At 40.8% G+C, this 24,706-nt stretch overlaps 1 long non-coding RNA gene across 1 annotated transcript; it reads right to left on the bottom strand.

Annotated features, from left to right (window-relative positions):
* Nucleotides 1–386: 386 nt before the first annotated feature.
* LOC117501780 lies at nt 387–20,021 on the bottom strand. Its single transcript, XR_004558084.1, has 3 exons — nt 19,941–20,021; nt 14,953–14,961; nt 387–396 (listed from the first exon to the last, which is right to left on the bottom strand). It is a non-coding gene; the product is annotated as an uncharacterized LOC117501780 (long non-coding RNA).
* Between the last annotated feature and the right edge of the window lie 4,685 nt (nt 20,022–24,706).

Raw genomic sequence — 24,706 nt, 5'->3', positions numbered from 1 at the left:
CAACAAAATCTGCACAAGTGGCCATGGCATCGGATGACGACAGCGACCTCAAGGTTGAATTCGACTCTTTCTAGTCTGGTAATTGACACGTTTGTGTCCCTTCACAGAAAAAAAAAAAATCTTTCTAGTCTGGTAGTGCATTTGCTTGTGCATTTGTGTTCTTTCTGTGCCATAGTTTCCCCATTACTATAATTACTGTTTAAAAATGTGACATAAAATTCTTTGTAAATTAATTGTATGCGTTTTGTTTGTGTACGATAATTTCTCCCAAAATACGATAATTTTGAGGTTTTGGTACGATAGTTTCATATTTCATATCTAGCAACACTGCTCCGGTGCAGAAAAACAAGAAGGGCGGGGCTTGCGAACAATGCTGTGCGCCACACTTAAAATAAACTGCACACCCACACAAACACATCTTCACAAATGACACTAACACCCTGCCTTTTCCTCAAAAATTACTACATTTATGTTTGCTGTCTGTCTCTGTACTTTTCTGTCAGTTTTGCGCTCTTTTTCATACTTTTGCCTCGTTTCAAAAGTCACCGAACGCACTTTACCATAATATATGCAACATATAGCACACTGTTGGAAAGCACGGGTTCTTGGCTTGCTGTCAGTGTTGAAATTTTTCAGCGTGAGGGCTTACATGAGAACTTACGGTAATGAGAATCAGCGGCGCACTAGTGTGAAACTTCTGTTTTTCCTCTGCGTTATGACATCACAGGCTTACGTTTACCATAATACACCATATATGTTATTGGAAATCCCTTTTTTTTTTTTTTTGGCAAATTAGGTTGCCAGATACCTACAACTGCATTATTGATGAAGAGAATAGATTATACATCTTGGTTGCAAAAACTTTTTTTTTTTTAGCTCCACAAGTATATTTTTTGTTGTTGTCTTGTTCTCTCAGGTGTAGGCCTATCGAATAGATTCGTGATTTTGGGTGCAATTTTGTTATTTAAGCTATTTGTTTGTTTGCCTACACACTTAATATTGTAAATAAAGTGTTAAATTATTCAGCATTATGTCGTCATATGTTATGTATTATGCTGTACTTGTGCGTCTAATGGTATGAGTGGGTTAGGGGGTGGGGGGGTGGTATTATCCCTACCAAAGCTGAGACCAAACCTACGCCCTTGCCTGAGCCACTGGAGGAACTGGCAAGTTAATCTTGAAGACACATCAATCAGTTTTTTTCCAGACCACACAACTGCATAAAGTTATTTAAGGCACCCACCAGGGAATCGTCAGTCTTAAGAATGTTCACATTAATATCAACAAGAATAATTTCATATTCTAACAAGTTGGTGCCAACATTACAAATCTTTTCAAAATAATAATAAAAGTCCATTTGCTTTGGAGGCCTATAACATACACCAGTGAAGACAGGGTGACTTTTAGGGTCCATAATCTCCACCCAAGCTACTTCCTTATCACTATCAGTAACTAAGTAATAAGCAATTTAAATTCCTTGTGTATCCAATTTAGCGATATAAATGTGGATTACAGTGTAACAGAAGAGGCATGATAACCTGGGCTAGTATCAGAAGAGACCGGATTTGAGCAACAATAATGACTCAGACACAGCTTCAACAACGCAAAAATGGGTAAAACCGTAATACTGTCCCTTTGGTCCCATGGACCGATCATTGGGGCCCTTATAAAGTTGCAGAGACACAGAGTCCCCAAAGATCCTCTAAAAGGGAATTGCATTATTGTTTCCTACCATAGCTAAGGAGCTTCCAGGAAATGATGTGAGCTGGGTGTCTGTCTCACCACAATTGGGCATCCAGCAGAGAATGTAGAGCTGCGTGGACGTGCGCATTTTACTTCGTTCGGCTCCATCTTGAATGATCTGGAATCTTGGTACTTTAGATTCGTCCCATTCAATCAAAAAAACTGACCTGAAGACAAGGTCACATGTCTATCATTTACTCTTCAATAAAGAATTATTAAAGGTATCAGTGGCATAAAATGTATAGAACTTTTCATCAATCTTATAATTCAACTCAAACTCTTGTTCTGTTCTGTTGTACAACAGTATTCCTTCATTTGATCATTGTAGCTCATCAAAAATAAAATGGTATAAAGTATAATACTATTAGCTCTCACAGTAAAAGTACGATGACAGTAAACTCATTGTAAACTTGTAAACTGTGCACGGCTGCATGAAAAGAAAATTTTGAAATATTCAAAATCCCTGGTATGCATTACTGTTGTGAACTGCTTGTGAACATTGCGCAAACAATTCAAAAACACTGTGGGTCAGTGCCAGTTAATGCGTCAGGGCAGCGCATAACAGTGCATATCATAATTACAGATACTCATAAGAAGGAATGAAAATGCAACTGTTTTACCAAGACATTACAATGTAAATATTACAAATTGCTACCTTTGAGACAATTCCAAATGTGTGTTCACGTCATGAAGTGCACAAGAACAGCTGCAGTTGTAGAAAATTCCTCTGTCATTCCGGAAGCAATTAGAGGTGGTTTTAGCAGCCAAACTCTGAGAGCAAATGACTGATCTGCTACAAAATAATTATTTTATATAATCACAGTGTCCAGTGGCACAAAGCGCAACATCCAGCGGGACAAAGCGGGTTGCACTGGCACGACGAATTGCGCAGCAGTGCATATCAATGAAAATAAGGAGCTCTTACCACTGAAATGTCCTCCTCGAAAGTCAGCATTTAAGCAGAATTCGATGATTTCATGAATGCCACCATTGACACAATTTTAACCAATCAGAAATAAAACCTCCGGATCACTTGCAGCACTGCTTTGACGTAGCATGAGCACAGAAAGCCACAGATGGGGAACACGGGCTGATGTAAAAGTCATTTCTTCCTCGCTGTCTCTCTCCACTCTCTCACTCTCTCTGTCTCCCTCTCTGTCCCTCCCTCCCACTCTCTGTCTCTCCTTCACTCACTGTTTTCCTGCTCAGCAAACACAAAGCCTTTCAACTGTAAAATAAACTAAATTTCTAAATGTACACAGTAAAATCACCAGAGTAAAACTAACACTACCAGTGTTAAATTAACATTAGTGATTTTACTGTGTATCATCAGCGGTGCTCACGGGAGTAACTCTGAATAAACACTGAAGAATTTTGGTGGAGGTTTTCCCATTCAGCGGAGAGAAAGTGAATCTCTATTCGGCTGTCCTCCTCAGCTATGCGTTTCACAGCCTCGGGACATTGAATCAGCTGATTTTCAGTAACAATTCAGTTCATTTTTCAGAAAGAAATCTGTGCTCGGAAGCACAGACCATTTGAACCCAAGAGCCAGGTGGAAATTTGCCATTACCAGTGGCTTACCAGTGGCTCTCCTGCCATTCAGCAGTACACACCAGACAGTACGCAGCATGAAAAAGGTTTCACAGATGTGGTTTCTCTCCAGTATCGGAAAATCCCGCAGGTTGGATCGGGAAATTCCGACCCATGAATTACGTCGGTATCGGAACCCGATACCGATCCGGAATGTTGATTGCCGCTTGCGTGCTTTGTCCCTTCTATAGTGAACAGCGACACTGGTGGAGTTGTGAACCTTTGTGCCCATGTGACATCACACATCGCTGTTATAGCAGCCAACATGGCCGCCTGTTGGTGGATTTAGACCAGCCATACAAAAACGCTCTTAACTTTAACATAAATGATCACACTTGCCTACAACTTTTCATATGGACTCTCATAATCTACCAACCAAATTGTAAATTATCAGTGGGTTTTTCCTTTAAGGTTAATTTTAATCAGAGGTACTGAAATGTACATGTGCTTAATCTCTGTTCCTGTGCCATAGGCCTAGTGGTGCAATGAAGATCTGCACCAAAAATGAACCTCCTCATAGTTAGTAACTCACAGTATTGAGGAAAAAAAATCCTTCACTGCACTTTGCACTATATAATAAGTCACTTTCAAAATGCACTTTGTGCTGCCTGCAACCACATGCAACAAGCTCCACATGACTGTACATCCTCAATCACGGTCCACTCCAGCAGGCCATCACACAGCTAACAACGTTTTTAGCCTTTCTGAGGCACTGGAAACCAAATGACTGCTCAAAGGAAGAAATCACAATTCTCACCGTTGAGCAATGTTCAAAAGCGGAGCACCATCGAAGGCTCTCAACCGCTTGCAAGATGAAAAGGAAGACACTCGCCTGCAAGACACCATGGCTAATGTTAGTACAGGTAATGATGGTTAGCTACTTATTGCTACTGAGCTTTTTTTAGACAAGTAATATCTCCTCTTACACAAAGATTTAGTTTCCTTTCCTGGATGCACACAACTACTATACTGACAACATATGACTTGGCTTAAGCCAACATTTAAATATTCACGTCATTTCAGAATTCTTCATTGTTTTCTCTGCATCTGTTAACGACCAGCTGCCTTGCATTACCGCCAGGGTCCACAGGAAAGAAAAGAGGGTTAGGGTTAACCCTAACCCTAACCCTAATTTCCACACACATGCACACATTAGGGTTAATTTCGGGGGGGTCAGAAAACTTGTCATGATTATGTGGGATTTGTATGAATTTGTGTGCATTACTTTTTGCATTTTTTATTACAACTTTTTCATGAGGATACCCTGCACCATTTGCTTTGGATTGTCAAAGTAGATCAAGTATGGATCCGTATGTTGGGTTGGCATAGGTTTTACACTGCATGTCCTTCTAGACCTTCTTGCATTTTCAGCAGTGACATTCGTGCCTCTGGGTCCTCTGCCATTAGGCTCGAGAATCACCTTAAGGAATCACAAGGTCACAGGGACAAAGGTGTTTGTTGATGCCCATATCTTTGCAGGATATCAATAGTCCAAGTCGTTATGGTCCTGGTACTTCCTGTCTGACTGCGTAGTTGTGATATATGTATGCTAACATGTGACACAAGGGGAAGAATGGATGTCTTAGACCACTTTGGAGGATCCTTGGGTACCACTGGAATGACTTTGTGTCAAAGGAGTGTTTACTTTGTGAAATTCTGATCATCTGTACCAGGAGTGTCAAATACAACATTTTTGCTACTGCTTGCTTCTGTAAAAATGCATAGTTTAGCTTTTTCTGTGCAGTTGGCAGTTAAGAGTCAGATGATTTAAATTATGGACTGGCTGCAAAGTGTAATCAAGTCTAGTAATCCAAGGGTCAACAACTGACTTTTGAAAATGACTTGAGACACATGCCACATTTGTGACTGGGTTGGAGGACTGGGGCTTATTGGGCACCGTAGTCTTGTTTGAGGGTGGGTGCTAAAGGGTTAAAATATGATGCATATGATGCAATAATCCTACATCCATGGACAGGCCTCGTATGTCCCCATCAGAAACAAATTACAGGACAAACAAAGTGAAAACGCAAAGAAAAAGTGACGATGTGGTGGAAAGTAGACGTGTTGAGGTTTGTTTATGACCCGGAGCGTGAACATGTCAAGGCGGTTATGCAGGCGAGAGACCGCAGCTTCCCTGTCAAGGTGTGTAGGCTAAAACCTACCGACATGACCTCTCCCATTTGCCTCATCTTCCCTTCTTCACTGGGAACCGAAAAAAATGCACTTTTTATGACTACGTCAGTGTTTGCAGCCGAAAACAAAAACGGAGTGGCTATACTCCCAACCGTTGGTTCAATAAAGTAAATACGCGAGCATATACGCCCAACCACAACTGACCAATGAGCGCGCTTGTAAGCTCACTTCCGGTTTCAACACGGGAGGGAAAAAAGGCGGATATTTTTTTGCCGGCTGCAGGAGGGTTTGTACTCCGCGGAGGGGCTGTGATCTAAAGCGGTTCTGGTTGGCTCATCACACCCAGGGAACTGTGTCAAACTAACACCATCTTACAGGCAACAAGCAGCATTTTGTTCAAAAACTGTTTCGTCGTCGTTAACAGGCTTCTGTTCAAAATGCTTATGAAGTTTGTCTGTGTTGGTCCATTGCGGTGTTTTCACAGTAATTAAAGACAGCGCCGTTAAATGTGTCAAACATACGCCACAATAGAGCCTTAAAAAGTGGTGTAAAAAACGTAGTTTAGATGCACAAAACGTGTCAAATACATGATCACGGTTGGGCGAATACGATAAGACATTATATTCATCTGCCCAACAGTTGGGCATATAGCCTTTGCCAAACAAAAAACAGTACACCATCTTTCTGTGTGCAGTGATGCTGTGTTTATGTTGCACAACGGCAGGCTGTTTCCAGATGTGATCAAATCACGTGGGGGTTCATTCAAGAGGTGAGTGGTGTATTTCTCTGTGCATGAACCAGCATGTAAACACCTCAGTGTTGAGGACCACAGCAGCTGGAGAAGACTCAGAACATACTCATATTTCACCTGGCTGCAGAACCCTGGTGGTTACTTTGGAGAGGATGGTGATGGATCGGGTGTCTGCCTGAGTGGTTGCCATCCAGGATTACCAACCCTGACTGCAACTCAGGAAAAAGAAAATCTTGAGGGCTAAAACAATAGTGGAATGACAGAATGACACAAAGAATGTTGTGCTGGTGAACAAAACCAAAACCCCATGATAGTTCAGTGAGCACCTGCTTGATTAATGGCAGCTTTACAAAAACTACAATGCCATATAAATGATGTTTAATAACGTTATGTGTAGGTATATGGGGGCTAGTTTATGGTCAGCAAAGTACCGTTTTCAGCTTTCGAGTAAAATCACACCACCTAACGACCACTCCATCTTTGTCTCGCTCGCTCCCTCACCCATTGTTTATTCAAATTTTACCGACAGGGTACTTTTTCCAGTTCAGCACCTTCACCAGTTTTGCGAGAGAACGGCATTATGCCTGTGTTATTATGCAATTCATCACCAATAATAGATTTGTTTATGGGGGCCCCCGTTTCTTGCCCGCTCTCAGCACAGCGTTTTCAAAATAATAATACTAATACATAGTGTATAATGATGGTAATGGTATGAAGGCTTTGATAATAGATGTGCTGGGAGGGATAAGGGAGCCTTGATCAGCCTGGGTCTCAGCTCAATTGTCTTCAAAGCACTGTTTAATGTAGAATAGGCATCCTGGGAGATTGTCTGGAAAGCAAGAAAAAGGTGGGTGTATGGATAAGAGAAATGAACACAAACACACACACGCGCGCACACATTCAGACATACATTACATACTCAAATAAGCTCTCGCACAACCACCCACTGCTGCGTCTCTCCTCAGAGGGCTCTCTGGTGTAAATGTGTTAAAACTCTCCCTTGGTCTTTGGCTTCTGCTGAATAAATCTGTGTTTTAGTGTTCACTTTCGCACTTTAAACTCGGGGTATTTCCAGCATGTTTTCTCTCCGCCTCCTCCTGGGCTCTGACTGAGATCTCAAGCTGCCGACTGGTGTACTGTAGCAGGGATATTGTTTCATGTACGCAGTGATACTTGGAGGTGAGAATGTTTTACTGCCTTCCCATTAAAGTACAGTTTCACCTCTTATATTTTAAAATGAACTGGGTTTTTTTCTACCTGTTCTTTTTGAGCCTCAACTAGGGTTGCCAACTCTCTGAAAAATAAATAAGGGACACCTCACCGCCAGGGCCGACTGGCTGACTGTGTGAAACGATTTTTAACCATTTGACTGTTGACTTGACCCTGAATTTAGGTAGATGCATACATGCATTTGTTCTGATATGAACACGTGGAAAACAAATGATTATTTAGCAATTTATTTTTACTGCAAAATAAATTTTCACTCACAATTTCAATATGAGCATTCTGTCTTCTTTACAAATAAATCTCTGTAGTGCTATTGCTTAACAAAACAATGTAACAGTGCACATTTACACATTTAGTGCAATAAAAAGTGCAAAAAATAAAGTCTGAAAAGTAAACAATACTGTTGTCGTGCACCTTTTCCACCCTGCCAGTTTCCTTTTCTCATTCGCTCCTGTATTTTTGCATTCTTTTTTTTTTTTTTTAGGAGGAGGAGTAACGACGTTACAGACATTGCTGTCCATAGGCATATCTGCAGTGCCAGTGTCTGTATTGATATCAGCCATGCTGATTTGTTATTGTCGTCCAGCGACCGTCGTCGGCTCATGACGTCGGTATCTTCTTGCGAGCAGATGTCCCTCGACTAATGAGATAAGAGTGATTCTGTATTGTCAACCCGTGTCTGTCAGCTCATTGGTGAAAAGCAGGAGAGAGGCTGGGATCAAATTTACCGTAAGTTTCCATATAAAGCGCCAGTCAATTCCATTGACATTTTACAGACTTTTTGATTCTCACAGAAATACGGGACAAACTGCGTCCCGTTTCAGGTCAATACAGAACACACACTTTTATTTCCAAATAAGGGACGATTCCGTTTTTCAATGGACGGTTGGCAACCCTAGCCTCAACATCCACTGACGGTCAAAAATGAAGAAAAAGTTGCAAGAACAAAAATGGCTACTCGAGGATAGCTCTAAAGGTCAGCAAATTCTCATAGAACCCCATGTTTAAATGTAAAAACTGTGTAAACTTGTTAAAACTTTAGTAGAGGAAAAAGAAAAACATGTCTACAGTGTGCTCCAAAAACAACACCATAACAAAAAACTTAAAAAAGTTTTGGTCTTCATTGAGGCTTTTCAGGTTTAAAATCCCGCAAAACCTAGGAGAAGTCGCGCGCTGCAAGATCTCAGTGACATTGAGAACTGCATTGATCGGGCTTTAACCGCTGCACACAGACAACACCATTAACATCGCAACATAAAACTATTTTTATATTGTGCCTAAAACTCTCATGTATATATTCTCTGGGTTTATAGACATTGCTATTGTGTTTATTTTATGTAAACATGCGAGAATCACAGGCTGTCTCTCCGTTATTTTCTGTGAGCTACAATCACTTCCTGTTCATGTCGTTCTGGGGGAAAGTGAAGTTTGCTCTTTAACGTCTTGATTATTGTTCTTTACAACACTGTTTGTCCTCTTTGTCTGAAATTCAGTTTGCATTTATTAAATTCCACGCAGATTAAACGTAGCAGACACGGATTATTTGTTATAATTGTTTTAGCAAGTTTTCAGGGTATCATGCATGCAGTTTCTTATTAACATGACGAAAAGCATGAAAAAATTACATTTTTGTAGTATAATATTAATTTACAATTGTCATCATGTGGATTCTCTATATGTTGTTTGACTGCAGCGACTCTCTGGCGCACAAGAGATTATGGGATACGTCAATAGGGCGAATATGTGTCCTTTCTGAGAATTTTATTACAAATCTCTGTGATATTATTGCTTGTTGTGTGGTTAATTGTCCCAGTGAATTATTGATGATGTCTGTGCTGCAGTATAAAAAGTTTCATGTTATTTAATTTTGTATGCTAATGGAATTAGCACTTTTAGAAGCAGCTAACGGTAGCTTTATAACATTGGGCTCAGTTAATCAATCATTGCTGAGGAAATAATTTGTAAGTAAGCACACACAAGCAAACACCAAAGAAAACCACTGCCCAGTCCCCAAAAATATGCTTTAATAAAAGACATGAACCAAGGAAAGTTTGTTAACTTTTAGCTTGTTTGATAACTCTGACATAGGCTTCATTTGTCCCACCCAGGTCACACAATGTCTCGCCCATGCTTCACCTTTTGACCCATTTTGGGTTTGCTGGGAAGTAGGCAGAGTAAGCACTGCCAACATGGCGACACCCTGAGTAGCAATTTTTCAGCTTCAAAGCAGCTCTTCTGGGGCTTAAATCAGTCTTGTATAAAGATACTTGACTGAAAGTACAAGTATCTTACCATAAAATTACTTTGGTAAAAGTTAAAGTCTCAAGTCTCAATCAAAAGAAAATTTCTTATATAAAATGTAATTTAACCCTCTGGGGCCGATGCCACCATATACTACAGCTAAGACCAAGCTTTACTAAATTATAAATAACTTTTGATAACTTACTTTTTTTTTTTTTTTTGCTGAAAAGTTTTTTTTGCTGAAAAGTTAACTCCATCTTTGTACTCCTCGTAGAAGCTGTGTGATGACGTGCGCAATGTGAGTGTCCAATCGGAATTGGTTCACCGTCACATGGTTTTCCAAAATCCAGTCGTAGGGCAGATTTACCTCACGTGAAAAGCCAAAGATCATTTTCAGGAGTGATATGTTACTAGTTGGGCCATTTGAATAACCACCTGGGTGCTCCAGTGAGTACATACTATTAGTACATACTCAGTGTGCCCTGCACCATTACGCACAGTGATCAGTGAAAGCAGGAGCACATGGAGAGCATGATGACAATCTCACGTGCTCAAACAAAGAGTGTGTAACTGTCAGGATTGCTCCACGAGTTTGCATGTGAATGTTATTGGATAACTCTGTTGCTTTCTCTGCATAAAGCACTGTTTACCATATCAATGGACAAGAAAATGCATAGACCATTTTGTATATATTGTTCAAAATGTGCATTTGTGTTTATTGTTTGAACCTTTTTGTTGTACAGTCTTTCACACAAGACCTCAACTTACCTTTATAAAGTGTCAAAACAGTTGTTTATTATAGTTCGCTGTGTGTTTTGAATAAATATGTGTGGAAAATTATTTTTCGCTTTATTTTTCCTTGCCTGTTTTTGATTGTTAACCTTTATTACACTTATAAAACACAAAAAAACATAGCATATATTCTGAAAGCACAGGTTATCCTGAAAAAAAGAGACATAAAACTTGGTTGTGGGATGCAGGGAGAGCTGTTAACAGCAATAATAAAACATTTATGCCAGGCGAGTGAACTGTCCAAAAAATGCCCTCGGACCCCAGAGGGTTAAGTAAAAGTATTGAGTAAAAGTAAAATGCAAAATGTACTTTAAGTAAAAGTTTTGAGTAAAAGTAAAATCCAAAACTCCAAAAGAGTGAAATTGCAACACGAAAAGAAAGCCAGTATGGTGTCTGGATAAACCATGAGGGGGGCTCAGCCCAAATAAATGGCTGGAGCCACCTCTGGCAGAGCAGTGAGCAACAGGTGGATGTATCAAGCTATAAATAAAGTTGCCATTCTTTTTCCTGGAAGACCCACACACACTTTTCTGTTAAACACAACAGCCAGGCTCATGTCAAACAGAACAGTCATTTGTAGCTACACAGTTGTGCCAAATTTAAGGAGAAAAAAAATGCAAGCGTCACCACCAACCACTGCAAAGCAACCAAACGCGGCGGTCTTTGCGCTCTTGAATCCAAAAACGTGGCGCTGCTTTTACGCACTGCATTTTTGTGGTCATTTCAAATAAATGAAACGACACAGCCACGCACACTGGCAGCCAGTTTTGTTGGTACTTAAGTGTGCTAATTCCAGCGAGAGCCAATCCGTGTATGTGTGCGCACGTCGGCGTGTACGCGTTTGGAGTCCAAAGTGCAGATGACCCCCTTTGCACCCTCTCCTCTTCCTCAGTAGTTGGCGGTACGGCCCGCCGCTGTTTTCACCTCTGCAAACAGGCATTGCCCAATCAGATTTCTTCTACTTTTCATTGCAGTAATGAAGATGGTTCCGAGAAATGTATCGGAGTAAAAGTATACATTTCATTGAGGAAATGTAGTAAAGTAAAAGTGAAAGTCGCCAGAAATTTAAATAACGAAGTAAAGTACAGATACGTCAAAATTCTACGTAAGTACAGTAATGAAGTATTTGTACTTCATTACATTACAACACTAAAAAAAAAATAATAATAAAATAAAATAAAAAAAAAAAAAAAACATTTTAATCCTACACCATGCAGGGTTTGTCTGGTATATACAATTAGGACGACTAGCAAACTACTCGCCCTATGGCGGTGCCAGGTGAAGATTACAAATGCTGAAATCATATATCGTAGAATGGAATTATAATCCTCATTTTGTCATTTACCTGCTGTATGATCTTCATCATAAATGAAGAGTTTGGCCATTTCACAATCACACTGATCACTGATGTCTATGCAGCGATGTAAAAGTAATACATTTTGACACAGCTATGTCCACATCAGTATCACCAGTGGTGGTGGGCGGATTGATAGAAATATTAATAATATCAATACCAACGTTGGTATCGATATTAATTGATAATGAGGTCGATACTTCAGTTTCAGTTTCTCTCCTGTATGCACTGCTACATTCAGAACAGAAGTGTACTGTAGGGGAGAAATCAGTGTTGCCAACTCCTATGTAAGAAAAGTAGCTATTGGCTTTCTGAAAAGTTGCCAGAACTCAATAAATGATGTCATCGTCTAATGTGCATATTATTTGCATAGTATGATGTCATCACAGATGCTGTCGGAAAAAAAAACGTTGTGGGAGAGACCACTGAATACATTATCAACCTTTTAATATTGTTTGGTAAATTCCATATTGATAAATGTAGAGTATTGAAAAGGAATTTACACGGACGTCTGGCTGAATTTGAACAATATATAAGCAGTATTAAGCTTACAGACTCTCCCAGATGTCATAAAACTGCCACACTCTGTAAGGAATTTTTGAAGAGAATTAATGTTAAAAAATGCCTTTACTTTTGTTATTGTACAATTTATTTATTTTTTTATCTTTTTCTATTTGTAATGATAATACTGTGAATGTTATTGTGGCCTCATCCTTTGTTCATGTGCTGTTCATTTTACTGTTAATGTATTTGCTGAAAAACGCGAGAGACAAAAAAGTGAGTAAAAACACCTTCATATTTGTGTTTGGCAGACTGAGTGGGGGGGGGGGGGCACTGTCGCTCAGTGAGAACAGAGACTAGATCAATACGTGCTTTCACTTTTGAGTCGCCAAACACCAGAAAAGTCGCCAGTGACGCCAGGAAAAGTAGCAAGATTTGTCACTAGTTGCTTTTGAGAAAATAAGTTGTCAAGAGGGTTTGGAAAGTCACCAGATTTAGCAGGAAAATCAACAAGTTGGCAACACTGGGAGAAATTTTGTCTTTTATTTCCTGAACACACAATTCTACTTCTTTGATAATGTTTGAGTGATAATTTTTCCACTTTGTTTATTTAAGAAAAAAATCCAGAAAATAAGTCTAATGAAGGTGGAAATTTTATTTAAATGTTGTCTTTTACTTTCTGAATGATAATTTTGTGCACTTTGTTAATTTTAGAAAAAAATTCAGACATGACAGTGTATGGCGAAAATTATTTTCTTCTTGTTTCTGAACAAAACCTTTTATTATGATAACAAAGTATATATTTTCCGATCAACTTTGGCCAAATTCTGTCCTGGGTTTAAAGTAATTAATAATCCAAAGGGGTGGGGGAGCAAAAGCTAGACGCTCATAGAGCACAAACCTCCGCTAACAGTAGTTTCCTATTCCATAAATTTTTACCTTGGAAAAAATTTTCAAGGTGAAAGCCCGGTTGGTTTTCATAAGCTAAAACATAATACAAAATATATATCAAAAGGGCTTTCAAATGTTAAAATCAAATATCCACTAAACCTGCAATATGGATCAGATGCAGAACAAACTTAGTCTACCCATAGAGAGTGCCAGGTTGCACCTTGTTGTCACAAATGAGATTGATTGAGGCACTTTTGATATAAAGCCAAATGTACACCATATGGGCTTTTCAATATTAAATCAAATCAAATCAATTTTATTTATATAGCGCCAAATCACAACAAACAGTTGCCCCAAGGCGCTTTATATTGTAGGCAAAAGCCATACAATAATTACAGAAAAACCCCAACGGTCAAAACGACCCCCTGTGAGCAAGCACTTGGCGACAGTGGGAAGGAAAAACTCCCTTTTAACAGGAAGAAACCTCCAGCAGAACCAGGCTCAGGGAGGGGCAGTCTTCTGCTGGGACTGGTTGGGGCTGAGGGAGAGAACCAGGAAAAAGACATGCTGTGGAAGAGAGCAGAGATCAATCACTAATGATTAAAGCAGAGTGGTGCATACAGAGCAAAAAGAGAAAGAAACACTGGGTGCATCATGGGAACCCCCCAGCAGTCTAAGTCTATAGCAGCATAACTAAGGGATGGTTCAGGGTCACCTGATCCAGCCCTAACTATAAGCTTTAGCAAAAAGGAAAGTTTAAGCCTAATCTTAAAAGTAGAGAGGGTGTCTGTCTCCCTGATCTGAATTGGGAGCTGGTTCCACAGGAGAGGAGCCTGAAAGCTGAAGGCTCTGCCTCCCATTCTACTCTTACAAACCCTAGGAACTACAAGTAAGCCTGCAGTCTGAGAGCGAAGCGCTCTATTGGGGTGATATGGTACTATGAGGTCCCTAAGATAAGATGGGACCTGATTATTCAAAACCTTATAAGTAAGAAGAAGAATTTTAAATTCTATTCTGGAATTAACAGGGAGCCAATGAAGAGAGGCCAATATGGGTGAGATATGCTCTCTCCTTCTAGTCCCCGTTAGTACTCTAGCTGCAGCATTTTGAATTAACTGAAGGCTTTTCAGGGAACTTTTAGGACAACCTGATAATAATGAATTACAATAGTCCAGCCTAGAGGAAATAAATGCATGAATTAGTTTTTCAGCATCACTCTGAGACAAGACCTTTCTAATTTTAGAGATATTGCGCAAATGCAAAAAAGCAGTCCTACATATTTGCTTAATATGCGCATTGAAGGACATATCCTGATCAAAAATGACTCCAAGATTTCTCACAGTATTACTAGAGGTCAGGGTAATGCCATCCAGAGTAAGGATCTGGTTAGACACCATGCTTCTAAGATTTGTGGGGCCAAGTACAATAACTTCAGTTTTATCTGAGTTTAAAGCAGGAAATTAGAGGTCATCCATGTCTTTATGTCTGAAAGACAATCCTGCAGTTTAGCTAATTGGTGTGTGCAAGGGCGTAGGTTTGGTCTCAGCTTTGGTAGGGACAATACCACCCCCCCACCCCCTAACCCACTCATACCATTAGACGCACAAGTACAGCATAATACATAACATATGACGACATAATGCTGAATAATTTAACACTTTATTTACATTATTAAGTGTGTAGGCAAACAAACAAATAGCTTAAATAACAAAATTGCACCCAAAATCACAAATCTATTCTATAGGCCTACACCTGAGAGAACAAGACAACAACAACAAAAAAATACTTGTGGAGCTAACAAAAAAAAAAAAGTTTTTGCAACAAAGATGTATAATCTATTCTTTTCATCAATAATGCAGTTGTAGGTATCTGGCAACCTAATTTGCCAAAAAAAGGGCTTTACAATGATATATGGTGTATTACGGTAAACGTAAGCCTGTGATGTCATAATGCAGAGGAAAAACACGGAAGTTTCACACTAGTGCGCCGCTGATTCTCATTACCGTAAGTTCTCATGTAAGCCCTCACTCTGACAAATTTCAACACTGACAGCAAGCCAAGAACCCGTGCTTTCCAACACTGTTGGAAAGCACGGAAAGCATATACCGTAATATATGTTGCATATATTACGGTAAAGTGCGTTCGGTGACTTTTGAAACAAGGGAAAAGTATGAAAAAGAGCGCAAAAGTGACAGAAAAGTACAGAGACAGACAGCAAACATAAATGTAGTAATTTTTGAGGAAAAGGTAGGGTGTTAGTGTCATTTGTGAAGGTGTGTGTGCGTGTTTGTGTGGGTGTGCAGTTTATTTTAAGTGTGACGCACAGCATTGTTCGCAAGCCCCGCCCTTCTTGTTTTTCTGAACTGGAGCAGTGTTGCCAGATGTGAAATATGAAACTATCGTACCAAAACCTCAAAATTATCGTATTTTGGGAGAAATGATCATACACAAACAAAACGCATACAATTAATTTACAAAGAATTTTATGTCACATTTTAAACAGTAATTATAGTAATGGGGAAACTATGGCACAAAAAGAACGCAAATGCACTACCAAGAAAGATTTTTTTTTTCTGTGAAGGGACACAAACATGTTAATTACCAGACTAGAAAGAGTCGAATTCAACCTCGAGGTCGCTGTCGTCATCCGATGCCATGGCCACTTGTGCAGATTTTGTTCAACACAGAAAAAATGTTGACGCCTCCATAAGGAACTTGAACTTTTTTATTTTTCTTGTATATCTCTTTGCTCTTGTGTTTTGTTCGTTTGTTATTGCATTTGTTGAAATAAAGTTTCGGAAAAAAAAAAAGATGTTGGTTGGGGAATCTTCCTGTCACGGCAGAGATTGGATGGGATCTCATTACTTTGTATGGCGAGGGGGCGGGCTTTCAAATGACTTTGTCCCGGGCGGCCAAAGCCAGCAGCTCTGTGTGTGTTGTGTCTTTGATGCCGCCTGAGTGCAACACCTGCAAAATGATTCTTGGGTGTCAGAGAGAGATGCGTGTTTGTGCAACCGGAATTATCGTACATATTGGATTTTTTCCCATTATTGATCGAACATTTATTGATCATACATCGTACAGAGGGCAAAACTATCATACAAATACGATAATTATCGTACATCTGGCAACACTGGAGCCACCCATCCTCTGCGCTCCGGGACCTCCCACTTTACAAATTAAGCACTGCCTGCCACGAGATGCACTTTGTTTACGTCCATGTGAGAAGAACGTGAGCCAATGAAATTGCAACATGGGTAACCCTGTCACTCTGGCACGTCGAAAACACAAAATGTGACAACTAAAATTATAGTATCGAGTTCGCAAAAAATAGTGAATGATTTTGTTATATAAAAAAATGCTAAATATTGGTAGGGACTATTTTGCCATCCCAAAATATTGGTTGTGACTTGTCCCTATGGTCCATATGCAAACCTACGCCCCTGGGTGTGTGTCCTCTGGCTTGATGGATAGATAAAGCTGGGTATCATCTGCGTAACAATGAAAATTTAAGCAATGCTTTCTAATAACACTGCCTAAGGGAAGCATGTATAAAGTGAATAAAATTGGTCCTAGCACAGCACCTTGTGGAACTCCATAATTAACCTTAGTCTGTGAAGAAGACTCCCCATTTACATGAACAAATTGTAATCTATTAGATAAATATGATTCAAACAACTGCAGCGCAGTGCCTTTAATACCTATGGCATGCTCTAATCTCTGTAATAACATTTTATGGTCAACAGTATCAAAAGCAGCACTGAGGTCTAACAGGACAAGCACAGAGATGAGTCCACTGTCTGAGGCCATAAGAAGATCATTTGTAACCTTCACTAATGCTGTTTCTGTACTATGATGAATTCTGAAACCTGACTATATTAAATTCAAATGTCCACAAAATCCACAATCCAGATCAAACTTTGTCAGGCGATAGTGAGTGCCAGTCTGCACCTCACTTTCAAACATAAGAGTGATTGGGGCATGTTTGATTAAGATGTAATGTAAAATATTCATGAAATGAGTTTATCAATATTATGGTATTATATTATATTATATTATATTATATTATAGTATGGTTTTCCATGTAATAAACACCATATACGAGGTCTATTAGAAAAGAAACTGACAATTTTATTTTTTAAAAAACTATATGGATTTGAATCACGTGTGATTACATCAGCCAAAGCTTGAACCGTCGTGCGCATGCGTGAGTTTTTTCACGCCTGTCTGTGACGTCATTCGCCTGTGAGCACGCCTTGTGGAAGGAGTGGTCCAGCCCCCTCGTCGGATTTTCATTGTCTGAGAAGTTGCTGAGAGACTGGCACTGTGCTTGATCAAAATTTTTTCAGAAACTGTGAGGCACATCCGAGTGGACGCCATTCGAGAAATTCAGCTGGTTTTCTGTGAAAATTTTAACGGCTGATGAGAGATTTTGGATTGTTTCTATCGCTGTAAGGACTTCCCACGGAGCGGGATGTCGCGCAGCGGTCCGAGGCGACGTCGTCATCCTGTTTCAAGCTGAAAACCTCCAAATTTAAGCCTCTGTTGACCCAGGACGTCGTGAGAGAACAGAGAACTTTCAGAAGAGGTTGGGATCAGCAGTTTATCCGGACATTCCACTGTTAAAGGAGATTTTATTAATGAAAGACGTGCGGACGGCGTGGTGCGGCGGCACAGGAAAAACACAAACCAGGCGGCTTTTGGTGGCTTTCAGTTGAGTGAGTATCTGAGAAATTGTTTAACAGCAGGGCATGTTCCAACTTGTCCTTAAGGCTTCCAACGGAGGTGTTTTTTCTGTGGCAGGCATGCCGCGCCGGCTGCGAGCCGACGTGCCAATCCGTCCGCACATCTTTCATTAAAAAAAATCTCCTGTAACAGTGGAATGTCCGGATAAACTGCTGATTCCGACCTCTTCTGAAAGTTCTCTATTCTCTCACGACATCCTGGGTCAACAGAGGCTTACATTTGGAGGTTTTCAGCTTGAAACAGGATGACGACGTTGCCTCGGAGCGCTGCGTGTCGTCCCGCTCCGTGGGAAGTCCTTACAGCGATAGAAACAATCCAAAATCTCTCATCAGCCGTTAAAATTTTCACAGAAAACCAGATGAATATCTCGAATGGCGTCCACTCGGATGTGCCTCACAGTTTCTGAAAAATTTTGATCAAGCACAGCGCCAGTCTCTCAGCAACTTCTCAGACAAAGGAATTCCGACGAGGGGGGTGGACCACTCCTTCCACAAGGCGTGCTCACAGGCGAATGACGTCACCGACAGGCGTGAAAAAACTCTCGCATGCCCACGAGGGTTCAAGCTTGGCTGATGTAATCACACGTGATTCAAATCCATATGGTTTTTAAAAAAAATAATAAGGTCGGATACTTTTCTAACAGACCTCGTATACCAGATTTTGTATAACGGATTTTCGCTCACATCAGACAAAACATCATGTCCAATCGCAATGTATCTTCATTAAAACCCCCACACATGTACTGGACAGAGCAGTCTGGGTGTGCACAGTCACAGCAGAGATATGAAATGAAGTTCAGCACTGACACTCGCTGATTCAAGGAAAGTGGGTACTGTATTTCCTTGATTAAAAGACCGGAAGCGCGGGTGTTTATTGTTTTCAAACCGTGCTCAGACCCACCGCCTAAACGAGGCAGGCCTTTATTCAAGGCTGGTGATTATTAACAAAATTTTGCTTGTTGTCTGCACTGAAATATGGTATTAAGTTTCACACATACAATATCCCTGGGTGTGACAAACCAAACCACTTTAGATCAGAGCCCTCTGCAGGGCTGCAAACCTTTGCACATGCTAAATGAAGGAGACTGCAAAGATCTGTGATTTATCACTTTTACATTTTCACTCCTTCCTCTCCCATCATGTTTTTGCAGTGTGCACACTGATTACATTTCAATCATGGATCAAATATGTTTGGCAGAAAAGTCAGCAAATATGACTTTACAACACGGAGTCAGAAAAAGATGCTCAAATGACCCACAATTCATAGAGGGAAACTGCACATACTGTACTTTTGGTTTGCAGGTTTATGATTGTATAAAGAAGTGGAGTGCTTGTTGAGGGACACATTAATTCAGAAAAAGGCACTATTTCTGCAGCAAATTGCATAAATACATGACGGAGAACTTTAAAAAAGTCATGCGCATGTTGATGCCATTGTATGGCATCAGAGTTGGGGAGCTGAAGAAGCATTAATCAGCCTTAAATCTGCCGTACCACTCTGCAGTGGAAAAAACAGTGACTCAAACAAATGTAATATTTGTAATGCACATAATGCCCAGCGCTTATTCTAGGCAGGTGTTTATTTTTTTTAGACAAAGATTTGACCCAGCCATTAAATGATTCAGGCCTCTATTCAAGGTCAATCAAGGAAATAATGTAAGCCTCATTGGTGCTGGGGCTTCTCTGTAGATCGTTCAGCACCTCCTGACTGTAACTAATCCATTACATACATATAATGAATTTTGTCCGTTTCATACATATATTGGATTTGGATTATAACGGACAATATTCGCTGGTCCACCTGAATCCATTATATGCAAGTTTTACTGCATACATTAAATGATTTTCAACGTTAATTTTAAATGGCCACAAAATCTGTATCCAGATCCAGATCAAACTTTGTCAGTCGATAAAGGAAGTGGGACTTCACACTTAGTCGCTCGAGGTTTATGCACCGCTGAGTATGTACGACACGATGCAGTACACTTTATTGTCCCCAAAGTGAAATTTGTCTTGGACTCCAAGTGCTCTGCAAACATTTCTGTTTCAAAAATCATACACTTACTAGCAGGGGTGTGAAAATGCTGTGGAATTCCGCAGATTTCGTCATGGGGGATGGGCAATGTTAATGTTAAGTTTTTTAAGTTTTTTAAGTTTCATTTCCGGTTGAGTGAACGCTGGCGTGCTTTGGCTGCCGCTGCTTGGTGGATTTTAACGTTTAGAGATAGCACGTCTTCAAACTGGATGCTCAGCGTTATGATTCACATTGCATGGGTCTTCGCGACATTTTACTTCCTCTCTGGCATTCCTCATCAGTATCCTCCTGGCTCGACCACGGCCCGAAGGCTCTTCCTCTCCGAAGCAATCGCTAGCTTCGCGCTAGCTCCACTCAGGATGCCGCTCCAGTACTCCGCCTCGACTCTCCGCGACCTCAACAACCGCTGCCGCCCGCTCTGTGCTGCTTCTCTCCAACAGCTCGGACAGCTCCGCACCTCCCGTCCTCCACATCGTGGCTCTGGTCGTATGTTTTCTTTTCACATTTCATCTGCAAAAGCTATACCTTCACTTTGGTCTCACCGCTCGCCCACGTCTGGGTTAAGTCATCACAACAAACCACATGTGAAGCAGACCAATCTCCGTCCTCTCGCTCGCTGCTCCCATCACACAGACTCACGCCACTTGAAACTGTCTCTCCTCAATACCCGCTCTCTCACAAACAAGGGCCTCATCCTAAACGAATTCATCATGGACAATAAACTGGTTTTCCTCTGTTTAACTGAAACCTGGCACAAACCCCTGGATTACTTTTCCCTAAATATAGCGACACCCCCTGGATTCACTTACATTGAAAACCCCCGTTCTGAAGGGCGGGGCGGAGGCACGGCAGTTATTTTCAACAAGGACATTAAAGTCACTCCCATATCACTCACAATTTTTCATTCTTTTGACCATATTGCTTTTAAATTTTCTGGTCCCTCACCTCTGGTCACTGTTGTAATTTACCGTCCCCCAAGCCCAACCCTTCCTTTCTCTCAGAACTCACTGACCTCCTCACCCAAATAAGTGCCATCTCATCATCCATCCTTCTGCTTGGTGACTTTAATTTTCATGTCGACAATATCAATTCCAAATCTGCCACTGAATTCCTGGACCTTCTCAACTGCTTCAACATCACTCAACTCGTAAACTTTCCCACTCATTCTCAAGGCCATATCCTGGATCTAGTATGCTCTACCGGTGTCACAATCCATAACCTTGCAAGCCATAACCTGCACATTTCAGATCACCTTGCCACCACATTTAACATTAATATTTCCCTTACTGTCACCAAAACAAAACGTACAATAGTTTTCCGTAATCTCAAATCCATCAACCCTGTTGCTCTTTCCTCTGTCCTCACAACTAAATTATCCACCTCCCCTCCTCCAATCATCTGAAAATCCTTCTGAACTGGTCACCCACTATAATACTCTTTCCTCCTGCCTTGAAGAACTTGCCCCAACTAAAACCAAAATAGTCTCCTTCACTCACACTGCCCCCTGGTACACCCCCGAGCTCCATAAAATGAAATCCCGCAAGCGCCAGCTTGAGAGACTGTACAAAAAATCTGGTTTGACTGTTCATCTACAAATGTACAAAGATCACCTGCAACAATACAAAGATGCCCTAATTCTTCCGGTCTAATTACTACTCCAATCTCATCCACTCTGGTTCCAATAACCCCAAATCTCTATTCTCTACCATTAACACACTCCTTAAATCCAATAACAACATTTCATCCTTCACTACCACCAAATGTAATAGCTTTCAATCCTTTTTTTCAGTCCAAAATTGACTCCATTTACAGTTCCCTCAACCTTTCTTCTGTTCCCACTCCCCCTCCAGACCCTCCTCCCCTCAGTCCCAAACATCAGCTTTCAGATTTCAAACAAATCTCCCCTGTTCAGCTTACAAAAATACTATCTGGCATTAAAACCCCCACTTGCTCCCTGGATCCCATCCCCTCCCCCCTCATTAAAACCTGTCTCCCCATAATTTCTCCACTGATCACAAAGATCATAAACTCCTCACTGTCCTCTGGTTCTGTTCCACAGTCTCTCAAGCTGGCAGCTATCACTCCCATTCTCAAAAAACCTGGTCTTGGCCCCGATAACTTCATCAATTTTCGGCCCATATCCAACGTTCCCTTTCTGTCTAAAATCCTAGAACGGGTCATTGCTGATCAGCTCCAAACCTACTTCAATTCCGTTAGTCTATTTGAACCTTTCCAAAACACAGTACTGAAACAGCTCTTCTCAAAGTCACCAGTGATCTCCTCCTCTCCTCTGACTCCGGCCATCTCAATATTCTCATTCTCCTGGACCTCACCGCTGCCTTTGACACCATCACCACTCCATCCTCCTGTCTCGCCTCAAGACCTCCCTCAACATCACCGGCTCCGCCCTCTCCTGGCTTCAATCATACCTCACAAACCGGCAACAGTTCATCCACGTTAACCGCTGCTCTTCCTCCATATCTCAAGGTGTTCCCCAGGGTTCGGTACTTGGTCCTCTCCTCTTCATTCTCTACATCCTCCCTCTCTGAAGTATCATCCATCATCATGGTCTCCACTTCCACTGTTATGCTGATGACATACAGCTTTACATTTCCACCGCATCCATAAACCCTAACATTCACTCCACCCTCACCCACTGCCTGTCTGAGTTAAAAACACAATTTCTTGAAATTAAACACTGACCAAAACAGACATCATCATCATCGGCCCTAAAACATCACAAAATCAACCCATTTTTCACTCTGTTTTGACAACACTACACTCACTCCATCCCCCCTTGTCCGCAATCTTGGAATCCTTCTCGACCCCACCCTCTCATTTGACCCACACATTAAACAAATAACCCGGACTGCATTCTTCCATTTGAAAAATATCGCACGTCTCCATTCATCCCTCACTTTCTCCGCTGCTGAAACCCTTATACATGCTTTTATCACATCCAGAATTGACTATTGCAATAACATCCTCTATGGTTTACCTTCCAAAATACTCAACAAACTACAGTATATACAAAACTCTGCTGCCCGTCTCCTCACCCACACCCCCACTCGAGAACACATCACCCCCGTCCTACAAAACCTCCACTGTCTCCCCATCACTCAACGCATTCACTTCAAAATCCTCCTGATCACTTTCAAAGCCCTCCATAACCTGGCCCCCACATATCTCACTGACCTCCTCCACCGCCACACTCCATCACGCTCTCTCCGCTCCTTCGATACAAACCTTTTGTCCTTTCCCTGTAGGACCAGGCTCCGAACCTGGGGAGACAGAGCCTTCTCCATCGCTGCCCCTACCCTCTGGAACTCTCTGCCCCAACCACTCCGTGCTTTCCCCGACCTCCCCTCCTTCAAGAAAGAACTCAAAACCCACCTGTTTAAGTTAGCTTTTAATGTACAGCCCTGATTTTTAATGTGTTTTTTTCTTAGCGTTTTTATCTTTTTCTTTTGGTTTGTAAAGCATCTTTGAGTGTCCAGAAAAGCGCTATACAAATAAAATGTATTATTATTATTTATTATTAAAAATCAATAAATACAAGAAACAGTACACTGCTTGCATGCCTATGGAAAATTCATCAGCATATTGTGCGTTACCCGTAATTTAATATACAATTAAAACAGCATATTAACACAGATAAAAACCAGATTAAAACAGGTAATAAGTTAACATCCACACCTTACTTGTACATATGCACATACACACACAGGCACACATATATGTGCATTCTGTTTGTAACATTGGTCTATTCAGACTGGGCCAAAGCAATAATGAATGCCTCAGCAGATATGCGACCTGAAAGTGATCATGTCCTGTTACGAAGTTTTCTCCTCCGTCCTGTTCAGTTAAAACAAAAAAAAAAAAAAACAGGTTTGTTGTATTTCTCATTTCCACCATAATGAAAACATGATTTTTTTTTCATGCACCACATATCACAACTAGTTAAAATAAGTGACTTATACTGTGGAAAATATGGTGTGTATATGTGTAACTATGTGTAATTATTTTAATTTGAGTGTTGGACCTATCATTACTGGTAATCACAGGTGTGATGTGGTGATGTGATATTTACCATGATGTACTGACTTTTGACTGGTACTGTATTTGGACTATGGCAGAGTAGAAAAGCTGTCAGTCCACAGTGGTTGACTACAATATTCATTTACCAAAGATCCAAACGTGTCTTCTAATGTCTTCAGTTGTTGCAGAGCCCTTGATTAGAATTCATTGTGTGTGCTGCCTTTTTAAAGAGTTGTGTACATCAGTGCTGATTAACACCTCTGACACACCCACCAAATGAGAGAAAGTGTACTTCAGAGGCTGTTGCACACCGTTTGAGTTGGCACACTTGATTGGCTGAGCACATCTAAAGCATTAATGAGATGCCTGCCATTGCTAAATTGGCTCCTGTTTATTTACAGTGTTTTTGATTATTAGTCTAAATGAAACAAACCTTTTGATGCTCTGTGAGTTTGCCGCGATTCACAGCCTTGGTGGCTCTAACTGATCTGAGAGCAATAAGTTGCAATAAGTAAACTGATCCCTGTAGTGGTTATAACATGCCAGGAGACCCCAGCGCAGAAAACAATGCAGTCGGGTCATAGAAACAGTCTTAATTTACAGTTCCACCATTAGAGCAATCCACAATAGTACATGAGGAATCCAGATATCAGGTGAGTGATCGG

This window comes from Thalassophryne amazonica, chromosome 2 (assembly GCF_902500255.1).
Source record: "Thalassophryne amazonica chromosome 2, fThaAma1.1, whole genome shotgun sequence".
Classification (NCBI taxonomy): Eukaryota; Metazoa; Chordata; class Actinopteri; order Batrachoidiformes; family Batrachoididae; genus Thalassophryne; species Thalassophryne amazonica.
Note: the sequence above shows the minus strand (reverse complement) of the source record. Positions and strands in the feature narration are given on the sequence as shown.